We start from the raw sequence: 11,863 nt of genomic DNA, 5'->3' as shown, positions 1-11,863 counted from the left end.
TCTCTCCATAGTCGGAATAACTATGGAAAGTTCTAACAAAGGGAGATAGGCTATTTAAAGAGGTATGGTAGGTACCAGGTTGATCATTAATTTGGCACTGGGTTGAATGTAAACACAGGAAGGTCATCAGGGGACTATTCAAAGGGAGAACAACCAGATTTAGAAAGGTAGAAGTGGTATTTGAAAGAAAATGCATCTAAGAGGTATTACAATGAAAGAAAGAACAAAACCTGATTATAAATTTGGTATTAAGGAGGAGAAAAGAAGCTAAACTTGGGTGCAAGGTTTCCAGCCTTGAGCTGTGTTGCCTTTTGAGGGAAGCTGGGAGAGGACCTTGGGAGCATGAGTTGGGGTATGTGTTTGGTGTCAGAACCTGTTAACTCTGAGGGATCAATAGAGAGTCCCTGTTTTGTTGACAACTAAAAGTAAGCCCTGTTGTTGTTGTTGCTGTTAGGTGCCATTGTGTCAGCTCCAACTTAAAGCTAACCTAGCTTAGTTTGGAATAATTCTCTCAGATAAAAGAACATTCTATACAATATTTAGGGAGTCAGAGTTCTAGATGAACAGAAAATATGATGAAAAAGCAAATAAAACACACCTTTTAAGTAGAAAGTCTTTGGTCCACTTGGGATATCTTTTTCTTTTAAATTCATTTGTTATCAGAGAGAAATTTATCAAGTGCCATGGTAATTATTACAGGTAGTAATTTGCTTCTTGGTCACAATAACTCTAGAAGACAGGGGCTATTATCTTTCCTATATTTTAAATGGCACAAATAGAGACCCAGGGTGGTTTCATCACTTTGCTAAGGTCACAACACAGCTAATCTACATATGACCCAAAGTGGTTCAGTTCCAGAGCCCCACTTTTTTTGAAAGTAATATTTTATTGTGTTTTGGTGTAGGTTTACACTTAAGTTTAGTTTCCCATTCAATATTTTTTACACAGATTGCTCAGTGACATTGATTACATTCTTCACAGTGTGTGAACATTCTCATTATTTCCATTCTGGTTGTTCTTTTTCCATTAAGCTAGTTCCCCTGTCCCTTCACATTCCAATTTTTGTTTTAGAGTAATTGTTGACTGTTTGGTCTCATATGGATGAGTTTTTACAGGAGAGCACAGTACACATGGGTGATATTCATTATTTATTTTGTGAGCCAATATGTTATTTAACTACAAAATTACCTCAGGGATTAGTCTCAGTTCAAGATTTGAAGACTACTCCAGGGCAATAGTCTCAGAGAGTTCTACAGTTGCAAACAGTAGGTCTATTTTTTGTTTTGTTTTTAGGAATTTGAGTTTCTGTTCCACATTTTTCTCCCATTCTATCAGGGTCATCTACTGTGGCCCTGACTAGAAAGGGTTGTAGTGTTAACCTTGTACCATTAAGTTCACTCTTAACTACTACATTAAGTGGACTCTTTATTGCTACATTTTTTTCATCTTGTAAAAGAGCGATTAATGCTATGGGGTTTTGTTTGTTTGTTTGTTTGTTTTGCTTGTCTGGTTTAGTTTGTTTTTAAAACAGTCTGTGCCTGAAGCAGATGGCTTTTCCTTCAGCTCTTTCCTGGAATAGCAAAGTTATAGCAAAGTGTCCTCCTACCCCTCCCAAAAAGTTCTTCCCGACTCTGCCTCATGGTCTCTCTAGATTCAATTCCTACATCATCCATTGCTGGGCTTCTGGACCTCAACACTGCCTTTCAGCTGATGAGAGTTCCACATCGAAGCTCTTGGCCTCCCTGTCCCATAATCCAGAGTGTATTAGGGAGAACCCAAACTCAAGTTCACCATGTCTTTCTCTGCCTATACTTCAGACCCTTCTGACTCAGAATCCTCTCTTCTTTTCTCTGTCACACATCACAGTTGTCTTTGAAGCTGTTGATTAGCCCAGAATGCTCACTCCTTTCACTATTTTTCTCCCTTTTTGGTACTCAAACATCTTCTGAAACTCCTATTGGGCCATGGAAATTTCCTCAGCTAATACAAGAGCAAGTGGGAATGAGAATCATTCTCCACTTTGCTGGTTGAGTGTGTTTCCTGGTGCTTGACAGGCTGGCAGAGGCCTGGACTCCACTATCCATTCATTAACCCTATAAGCTCAAGCAGGTTTCTAAGCCTTGCTATCATCATTTGTACAGAATGCACATACCTACAATCAAAGGACTATTGTAAGGATTAAATAAGGTGATGTGATAGTTGGAGCTGTGTGTCAACTTGGCTGGACCCCAGTTCTGTGTGGTTGTTCCCATGATGGGATCAGATGACTGTGTTCTGAGTGGCCAATCTGCCCAAGGGGAGTTTCGCTAGGGGTGTGGCCTGCTTCCAGGATATCCAGGGACATCCTGGGAAGAGAGACATTCTTGGAGGAATTGGGACCCTGGTGTGCTGACTACAACCTTCCGTGAGTGAACAGCCTGGAGATCTTGGATTCATCTTTCATTGGAGTCAACAACCAGTGTACTGCCTGCCAGCCTTGAATTTCTTGGTCCCCTGTGCTTGCAGAAGCTAAGGCTGCCGCCAGCCCGATGTTTCCTCCAGGGACTTTGGACTTGCCGGCTTCTAAACGTTTGTGAGCCATTTTCCTAAGATAAATTTTTTTTTTTCTCTCTCTCTCTATACATATATACGCTTTGCTGGTTTTTGTGTTTCTTTAGAGAACCCAATCTAACACAGGTGATACACGAAATGCTCTTAGCAGAGAGACTGGCACAAAGTAAGTACTTAGATTATATTAAGTCAACATGATTATCTAAATGTAGTTTTCATGATTCTTATTATTTCAACATCTATTAGGAATCTACATGAGCCAGACACTGTACTCCAGGCCCTTGAAATACCAACACCATTAAGACAGAATCCCTTTTGTGAGAAGCTTTACAATCTACTGGGGGAGACAGACACAGAAGCAATATCCCAGTGTGATGCTTTGATGGATACAAAAAGACCAACACCACTTGTTGAATGTCTACTTCTGCTACATGCTTTATATAGAATCAAATTTAATACTAATAACAATTGCACAAGCTGATAGCTCATAGTATATATGGGGAAAATGAGGGATGCAGAGGTATTCCCTGTTTCCACAGTAAGTAGAAGAGCTGGGATTTGAACCCCTAGTTAGTCTGCAAAGGAGCTCTGGTAGCACAGTGCCTAAGGCATCTGACTGGTAGCCAGAAGGTTGGTGGTTCAACCACCAGCCGCTCCATGGTAGCAAGACTGACCAATCTATCTCTTTAAAGATTTATTGCCTCAGAAGATCAATGGGGGTTGCTATGAGTCTGAATCAACTCAATGGCAGTGGGTTTGGTTTTTGGGTTTAGTTGGTCTCCAAACACAGCTTGTATTTTTTCACCACACCATCCTGCCTTTCTATGAAAGGAGTGGCCTCTCCGTTAATTTCCCCCCACCTCCACAAGATATATTTGCTTCTCTGTTTATACATAATGTTCATGTTCTATTTATGTATGCTTATGCATGGAATACATCAATATCATCTTGCTAAAAGAAGTCTAGTAAAGTATCCACCATTTACTATTTATAGCCCTGCACTCATTACACATTGTGTGGTACTCAGTGAATGTGTTATTGATGCTGCTTCTCCTACTAGGACAATATGGGCTGGGTTTCTGCCACTCCTTTAGAATTTATAGCTTCAAATACATCTTGTGTGTACTCCAAATCTTCGATAGAGAATATATAATTTCATATTGCTCTCTGGTCATTTTCTAAGTGAATATAATATTTTTTTAAAGTATTTCTCTAGTTGTTTCATGTGTTTTTTTTCCAGATACAAACTATTTGGGGATCATGTGTTCTATTTTTTTCCAAAATTCTCAAAGGATAGCTGCAGTGTTGTAAATTACCTGGTATGGCTTTTCTAGTCATAAGTCTTTGTAAACTCCGTGGTGGAATTGGTCATGAGCAACCAAGTAGCTCCTGGTTGTTAGTTATCCACCTGGGGTATTTTTGCTGGGAGCAGCACAAAGTAATTTTCTGGGAAGTTTGCTCTCTCTCAGGTGTATGGAATTCTGATGTTGGAATTGGTTAGTTTGGCCACTCTGCCAGGCTCAAAAGGAGGCCTCCTAGAGGCAGAAGGAGTCTCTCTGACTGCTGGCTGAGAAAGATGTGCTGCTGAAAGAAACACACTCCTGAGAGACATGCACTGCTGAGAAAGAGACACCAAGAGACATGCATTGCTGGGAGAGTAACTGAGAGAGACTGTTAGCTGAGAGATGGCAGGCTGACAGAGGCTGAGCATTTTTTCTGAACTTGGATTGTAGCCTGGTGCTTCCCTAATAAACCCCATAATTTGTGAGTTCTGTGTGGCCACTGCAGTGAATTATGAAACCCAGCAGAGAAATGGTAGATGCTGAAGAAGGAACGGTTGGTGTCAGGGTTGGAGGGATGCAGCATGTCTGGCCTGGCAGGGATAGGCCTTGGCTACTGATGGTGGTTCTGTCTTCCTCCTGTGGGGTTAGAGGAGGTCAGAAGATGCAGCCTCCCTGCCCCTTTGGCAGTAGATCTTCTGTTCTCTCAGTTCTTTACAATATGTCACAGAATGGAGGACAATGGCTAGAAGGGCCACATCAAGCAATTTACCACATTGCACCCCCTGGCTCTTCTAGCCATTAGCTCTTTCATACTTGAAAGATTAATTTGCCCCCCCCCCCGATCATATTACTGGTCCCAAGTCATTAACAATTAGTCTTTCAGTAAGGCAAAGAGTCCTAAGGGTGAGACTATTCAGATATCAGCCATTCAGGTCTGCTGTATTTGTCCATCTGATCCAAAATTTTTCTCATTATTATCCTTATGGTATCTGATAATACTTAACTGAGATAATATTCCCTTGTTCTGAGTCTGTCTTTAGTTATGAGCATAATGTTAGATTTTCCCCACTACATAACCCATTTATCCATTCCTTTACCTTCAGCTATTATTTCTCCTTCTTTCCATTTGTCATTGATATTTACCCAGACTTTACCACCTTGGGAGGGGACATGAGGTTCAGCTATTGTGCCTATCCAGATTGCTGGTAGCAAGATCAGTCTAGCAAGTGCTTCTCCCTCAGAGCACTCCCATTCATGCTGGGTATGGTTACACAGGTATGAAACTAGTGGGCTATCTTGACCACTGGGCAGGACAGTAGTATTCACTGTCAGCCCTAGTTTGGCCAGATGGGGATAAGGTGCAGTCCATCCCATAAGGCCCTCAGGAATTCTGGCATACAGGTTCAGAGGTATAGAAACAGTTGCTTGCTTAGGGATCACCCCAGCTTCTGGCACCTGCAGCTGTATCCCAGGTCCAGGGACCACAGCTTCTGGCAGGAAGAAAGCAATGTTAGTTGATGTGGGGAAAAATTGTATAGTGTCACCAGCATCTTCCCTGACCATTTCTTCCCTAGAAAAGCATAGGAAGCTGTCGAGTGGTGATCCTCCCTTCACCCCCCCCCCCTCATGTTGAGTGTGAGCACACATTCATGAAGTCATGTGAGCCAGCCCTTTAGGCCTTTATCTCCCCCAATTTTAGACAACAAATGTTTCAATTGTCCATTCCAGTTCTCTATCAAACCATTGCATTGAGGATGGTATGCAGCATGATATGTCCACTTAATATGATGTTTTTTGGCCCATTGCTGCACCCTACAGATGTAAAGTATGTTCCTTGATCTGAGGAAATATAACTTGGTGGCCCAAATTGGTACAGTATCTTTTGTTCCAGTCCTTTAATGGTGTTTTTGGCATTTGTATCTGTCACAGGATAAGCAAAGTCCAGTCCAGAGTAAGTATCTATTCCTGTGAGGACCCATTTATAGCCACCTGGAGCCACTGGTGTCATTGGTCCTGTATAATCAACTTGCCAGCTATGTGCAGGGCCTTCTCCCCAGGGAATCTGCCCCATAGCCATCTATAACCTCTGTCTTTCCTGCTGACAGTCAGAGCAGTCCTTATTGGCATTTTGTGCCTCAGAGGGTACAAGAGGTATGTGCCTTGATTCAGCTCATCTCTGCATTGCTGCAGCACCCCAGTGTCCACTCATCTCATGAACCTAATTGGCCACCTCAAGGGAGCATATGAACATATCCACTTGGTGATTCCAATCACCTTCTGATCCAGGAAGGGGATTCTTCTGATGGGCATTGACATGGCTTACTTTAATGCATCCTCTGAACTCCCATAGTGCTTTCCATAGGTCCATGACTCACACAGGGTCCCCTTAACAGTCCAGTTTTCCATTGCTCACTTGCCTGACCATTGCCAGGTCATTAGCAACTGCCCATGAATCAGTGAAAATCCAAACATATGAGCTCTCACCATTGTCCAATTCCCAATTCTTCCATGACAGCTAGGAAGATAGCATGCAGTTCAGCCCATTGAGTTGACCTGTTTTTGCCTTCTTCAACAAGGGTCTTTCCATCTGCTGGTCTTAATGGAGCAGCTTCCACGTCAATTGTTGTCCATGTACCCTGGAGCTGCCATCATTGAACCAAGCAGCCTTCTGTTGATCCATAGAAAGTTGTTCATAGGGCACTGTCCATGTGGCAATGGGTCCTGGCAGTTCCTTGGGTGGTTCCAGCATAGGACCAATAGGAAAGGAGACTACCTGCTCTGGGATATGATGGGTGCCTCCTTGCATCCCTCCAGTTGCTTGTTCTTGAATAAACCATTTCCATTTTATTATGGAATTATTTTGGGCACCACCTTCCATATTAGAGTGTTTCTCTGACATCACCCAAGACATTATGGGTATTTCACATCTCATAATAATTTTATGCCCTTCTGTCATTGAAGCAGTCTCAATCAATGCCCAATAGCAGGCAAACAATTGCCTTTCAAATGGTGTGTATTGTGCTGCAACATCTGGAAACTTTGTAGTCCCAAATCCCAGTGGTCGTTGTAGGGCAGCATTCTCAGGTTTATGCCATAAGCTCCAGTCTGCATAAGCACTTGTAGCAGGTACCTCCAAAATCATGTCTGAATGTGGATCATAAGAACCTAAAGGCAAGGATAGTAAGACTGCTTTCTGTGTTTCAGACATAGCCTGCTGTTGCACCAGCCCCCATTTAAATGTACTTTTCCTCCTAGTGGCTTTATGGATAGGAGCCAGCAATATACCCAGATGTGGAATATGAGTTCTCCAGAATCCAAATAAACCAATTAAATGTTGGGCTTCCTGCTTAGTCTTGGGGGTAGGTAGTGACAGCAACTTGTTTTTGGTTACCTGTGGAATGTCACGAGTGGCTCCTGCCCAAGTTATTCCTAAGAATTTCACTGTTTGGGCAAGGCCCTGTTCTTTTGCTGGATTTATTAACCAGCCTCTGTCATGAGGGCCACCACTGTTTTCAAATCTGCCCTAGCCTGTTCTTCTGTGTTTGATATTGACCTAATATCATCAATGTAATGTATCACTGTACTTGAAATCTGCACCAAGTCCAAGTCTCTCCTAACCAAACCATGACAGTAAGCTGATGAATTCAAATAACCCTGGGGAAAAACTCTGAAAGTATACTGAGAGCCTTCACATATGAAAGCAAACTGTGACTGATGCTTTTCCGAAATTGGTATGGAGAAAAAGCATTTGCAAGATCAGTCACTGAGTACTAGTCTCCTTTGGTCTGTTGTATTTTCTGCACCACCAATACCATGTCTGGAACAGCTGAAGCCACCAGTGGCACTACTTTATTCAGGCCTCAGGAGTCTACTGTCAGTCTCCATGAGCCACCTGCCTTTTTCACAGGCCATATAGGGCTGTTATATAGAGAATTTGTTGGCACCAACACTCCAGCCTTTAGCATGTGTTTAATCAAAGCATTCATTTCCTTTTGTCCACCAGGTATCTTATACTGTTTCAAATTAACAACCTGAGTGGGTTCAGGCAATGCTAATGGTTCCCATTTAGCTTATCCAATCAATACTAGCCTAAGGGCAGACTTATCCGCCTTCAGTTTTACAATATCAGGTAAAGGGAGATTTCTCCAATTAGACATAATATCCATACTGATAACACATTCAGGTAAAGGAGATGCAACTGAATACATTCAGATAAAGGAGATGCAACTACTTCATAAAATATCTGTTTAAATCTTCCAGTTCTCATCCAAACTTTCACCTTAGTCCCATCAACTGTTGCATGCCCATATCCTCCCAGTCTAACCTTAGGCCCCTTCAACATTTCATTGACAGGTTTTGGGAAGACGGTACATTGGGCTCCTGTGTCCAGGAGTCCCAAGAATGTCTCTTCCCCACCCTCAGGCCATTTTACCTATACATGTGCATATGGCCTCAGGTCTTCTGCTGAGGGCTGGGCTGAAAGACTCCGGCGCTCCTGTCAGTCTCTGGCTTCATCAATTAGTTGAGTCTTTGCTTCAACTGGTCCCAGGTGGGAGTTCCTATTATTAAATTTCTCCTGAATGGAATGAATAGAACAAACTTGTCTAGACCTCCTTAAGGTGGGGGTACCAGCAAAAGTTTCCATTGGTCCACCCAATCTCCTGTAGTGCTGCAGCAGCACCCTTGTCTCAACTCCATCAATGTCTGCTATATTCATCCTGTTCCTTAACAGCCATCGAAATATCTCCAACCTGCTGAGATAAGTTCTTTCCCTATTGCCCCTTTCCATTCTCCTATTAATCACTCTTATGCTTCTTGCATCTGTAAGACCCATGTGGTGAAGTTGTGCTAATAGACCTGACACGGCTTCTCGAATTGTTGCTTTGTTTTGCAAGAGCAGAGTTACATGGGGTGCCCATGTAGAAGGGCTCCCTTGATTACTTTATCTGCCATGACCTGTGTAAAGTGCATTCTCATTGTGTGAATATCTCAATCACTATAAAGCCATTCCAGCATGGCTTGCATAAGCAGCACATTAGCTTCTTCCTCTGGAGTGTTCCAAGGGGTATTTAGAGGGGGACGGGGCAGTTTCCCTTCTCAGGATGCCCAAACCTGACTGCAAATTTTATCCATTACAACAGACTGGCTGCCCCCTTTGGGTTAACCTGCCCTGTAAATATGGATCTTGGATCAACATTTGTGCCTGTTCCATAATGAGTTGTGTGCCTTGCATCAATCCAAACATACTCTTCCACTCTGCAGTATTCAAAACTAAAGACGCCACCCCTAAATTAGTCACTCTCACAATCCATTTTAGTAAAGGTTCCTCAGGAAGCTGACAATACCAATCTACAAACTGAAGCAGTTCTTTCACACTATACCCTCTGCTTTCAATAGTTTCTTGGCTTTGCCTGTTCCCTTCCTGGACTACCTTTTTGGTGACCAGTGGTCATACTAGTACTGCCTGTTGTTCTAACACAATTTTTCCTTTCTGGATAGGCCCTGAAACTAAGGGTCATAGCTCTAATTGGACGGAATCTGAGCTTGATTCAGTGCTACAATCCAGCTCTACATTCTTTTTCCCTGCAATTGCAGCTATTGCTGATAACAGCAACCAAGAAATTGTAAGTCTCACCTTTTCCTTGTCATTCTGTATTTCCATATACATGTTGTTGTTGTTGTTGTTATGTGCCATCGAGTCGGCCCCGACTCATAGCGACCCCTCCTTGGGTTTCCGAGGCAGTATCATTACGGAAGTAGGATTGCCCAACCTTCCTTCCGAGGAGTGGCTGGTGGGTTTGAACCGCCAGCCTTCTGGTTAGCAGTCAAGTGCTTTAGCCACTATGCTACCAGAGCTCCAACTAGCCAATTCCTCAGGAGTTAGATCCACCTCTCCTAAATCCCATGAATAGCTTTTGCCTTGGGTGACCGATCTCAACAAAAGAGCTGCTTCAGCCCATGGGTGTCTTTTATTCCATCCAGGAGCTAAAGGTTTCTTATTTTCCCATTTATCTCATTTCTCCCAAAACCACATATTCCAGTGAATCTGGGCTGTTGCAGCAAATCCCACCATTCTGACACCAATTGCTTGAACCATCTCTCTCAGAAAGATCAGCACAAGGCTGGTCCCCATGAAGCGGAGGTTAAAAATGTCCCAAATGTCCAAACTACCTTGCCACTCCATCATTTCAGACATTAACTACACCTCCTCCTCCCAGTAATTTTCCCCATTTTAGGGTTCAGTATTTCTCTGTAATGTCTCACAGAACTCACAGACACACACCCAAGGGACCATCTCATGTAGTAGTGGTGGAGGCAGGCAGCCTGGTGAGTCCCAGATCCATGAGTGGGTCTGCAGGATCCTCCCAATTCTTGGAGTTTGATGAACCTCAATCAGCAGATCAGATGATGGCTGCTGTCCTAAATCCAGGGATGAGATAAAACACAGAACCAGAGCAAGAGGAGGGTGAACCTTCCCAGGAGATTATTAGGTATACCCTCAAGGAAGCTAAGGGTGGTGATTTGAATTATACCCTCCAGCAAGGCTGGTAGCATAGTGCCTAAGGCACTTGACTGCTAACCAGAAGGCTAGCGGTTCAAACCCACCAGCCACTCCTCGGAAGGAAGGTTGGGCAATCCTACTTCCGTAGTGATACTCCCTCGGAAACCCAAGGAGGGGTCGCTATGAGTCGGGGCTGACTCGACGGCAAACAACAACAACAACAACTCCAGCAAGGCAGGACTCAAGATACATTCTACCTGTGCTGCTCTGACAGAAATAATCCAAGTGGATGGCTTTAACAATCAGTAGCTCAAGGCAAATCCCACCACAGAGCCCATTGCCAGTCATTATAGGGAACGATTACCACCAGCTACTCAGCCAAGTTGACACCCGACCTTAAATACCACACCACCCCAAACAGGCATGGATAATACTTTTCACAATACATCACAGAATGGAGAACAATAGCTAGAAGGGCCACATCAAGCAATTCACCACAATAGCCCAGTACTGCGTGGCCATCAATAAAAAGTTAACAGTTTAGGAAACTTGATAATACTTTTTTTGTTTGTTTGTTTAATTATTGTGATTTAGGTGAAGATTTACAGAGCAAATTCACTTTCCATACAGCAGTTCACATACACTTTGTCTCATGATACTGACCACAGTTTACCACAATGCAACAGCTCCCCTCCCACTTCCTCCCCATAGTTACCCCTTCCCAGTGTCCATCCCTCCATACACTCCTGCCTCCTGAGCTGTCTCCCTGTGCATTAGCAGCCCTTCTTTCTCCCATGATTGTTCACTCCAAGGAATGTATCTACCTGAGGTAAATGTTCAACTCATATGCCTGTCTTTTGTTTGGCTGGAAACCACAGGTGTGGGTTCAATTCCAGACCTGAAGGGCAGGTAGAGGCCATAGTCTCAGTGGTTCCACCAGGCTCTATTGGATCAGAAAACCTGGTCCCACCCCCTTTTTTTTTCTCCAAATGATTTTGAGTTTTGTTCCACATTGTTTTCCCTCTCTATCAAGGACCTCCTACATAGATCCCCTTCCAAGTGGATGACAGTGGTAGCCAGGCACCATCTAGTTCTTCTGATCTCATAGTTGTATAGGCGGCAGATCAGATGGTGTACCAGTTGCTAGGACTAATTGTTTCCATGAATTTTGGTTTTCTTCATTCTTCTTTACTCTGGACAAGCAGAGACCCATCGTTGCATTTAGATGATAGCTTGCTAGCTTTTAAGATCCCAGTCACTACTCGCCAAAGTAGGAGGTGGAACAATGTTTGGTATAGTATGTTATGCCAATTGAGTTTGATGTCCCCTGCTACTATGGTCCCAAGCCCAGAGGTTCAACTACTCGGTCCCTCTGGGTAGCTGTTTGTGACCAAGCAGTGACCACAACCTTGCCCCTTGTCAGCTCTACTATGCACCTGGAAATTCTGATCATTCACATAAACTTATAGGACCATTGTCTGCCAACCCTATACATGTTCTTGGATACACTCCCCATTTCATAGGCATA

The sequence above is a fragment of the Orycteropus afer genome, unplaced genomic scaffold, assembly GCF_000298275.1.
Source record: "Orycteropus afer afer isolate SDZICR_OR568_19922 unplaced genomic scaffold, OryAfe1.0 scaffold00858, whole genome shotgun sequence".
NCBI classification, from domain to species: domain Eukaryota; kingdom Metazoa; phylum Chordata; class Mammalia; order Tubulidentata; family Orycteropodidae; genus Orycteropus; species Orycteropus afer.
This window is presented reverse-complemented; position numbering follows the sequence as displayed.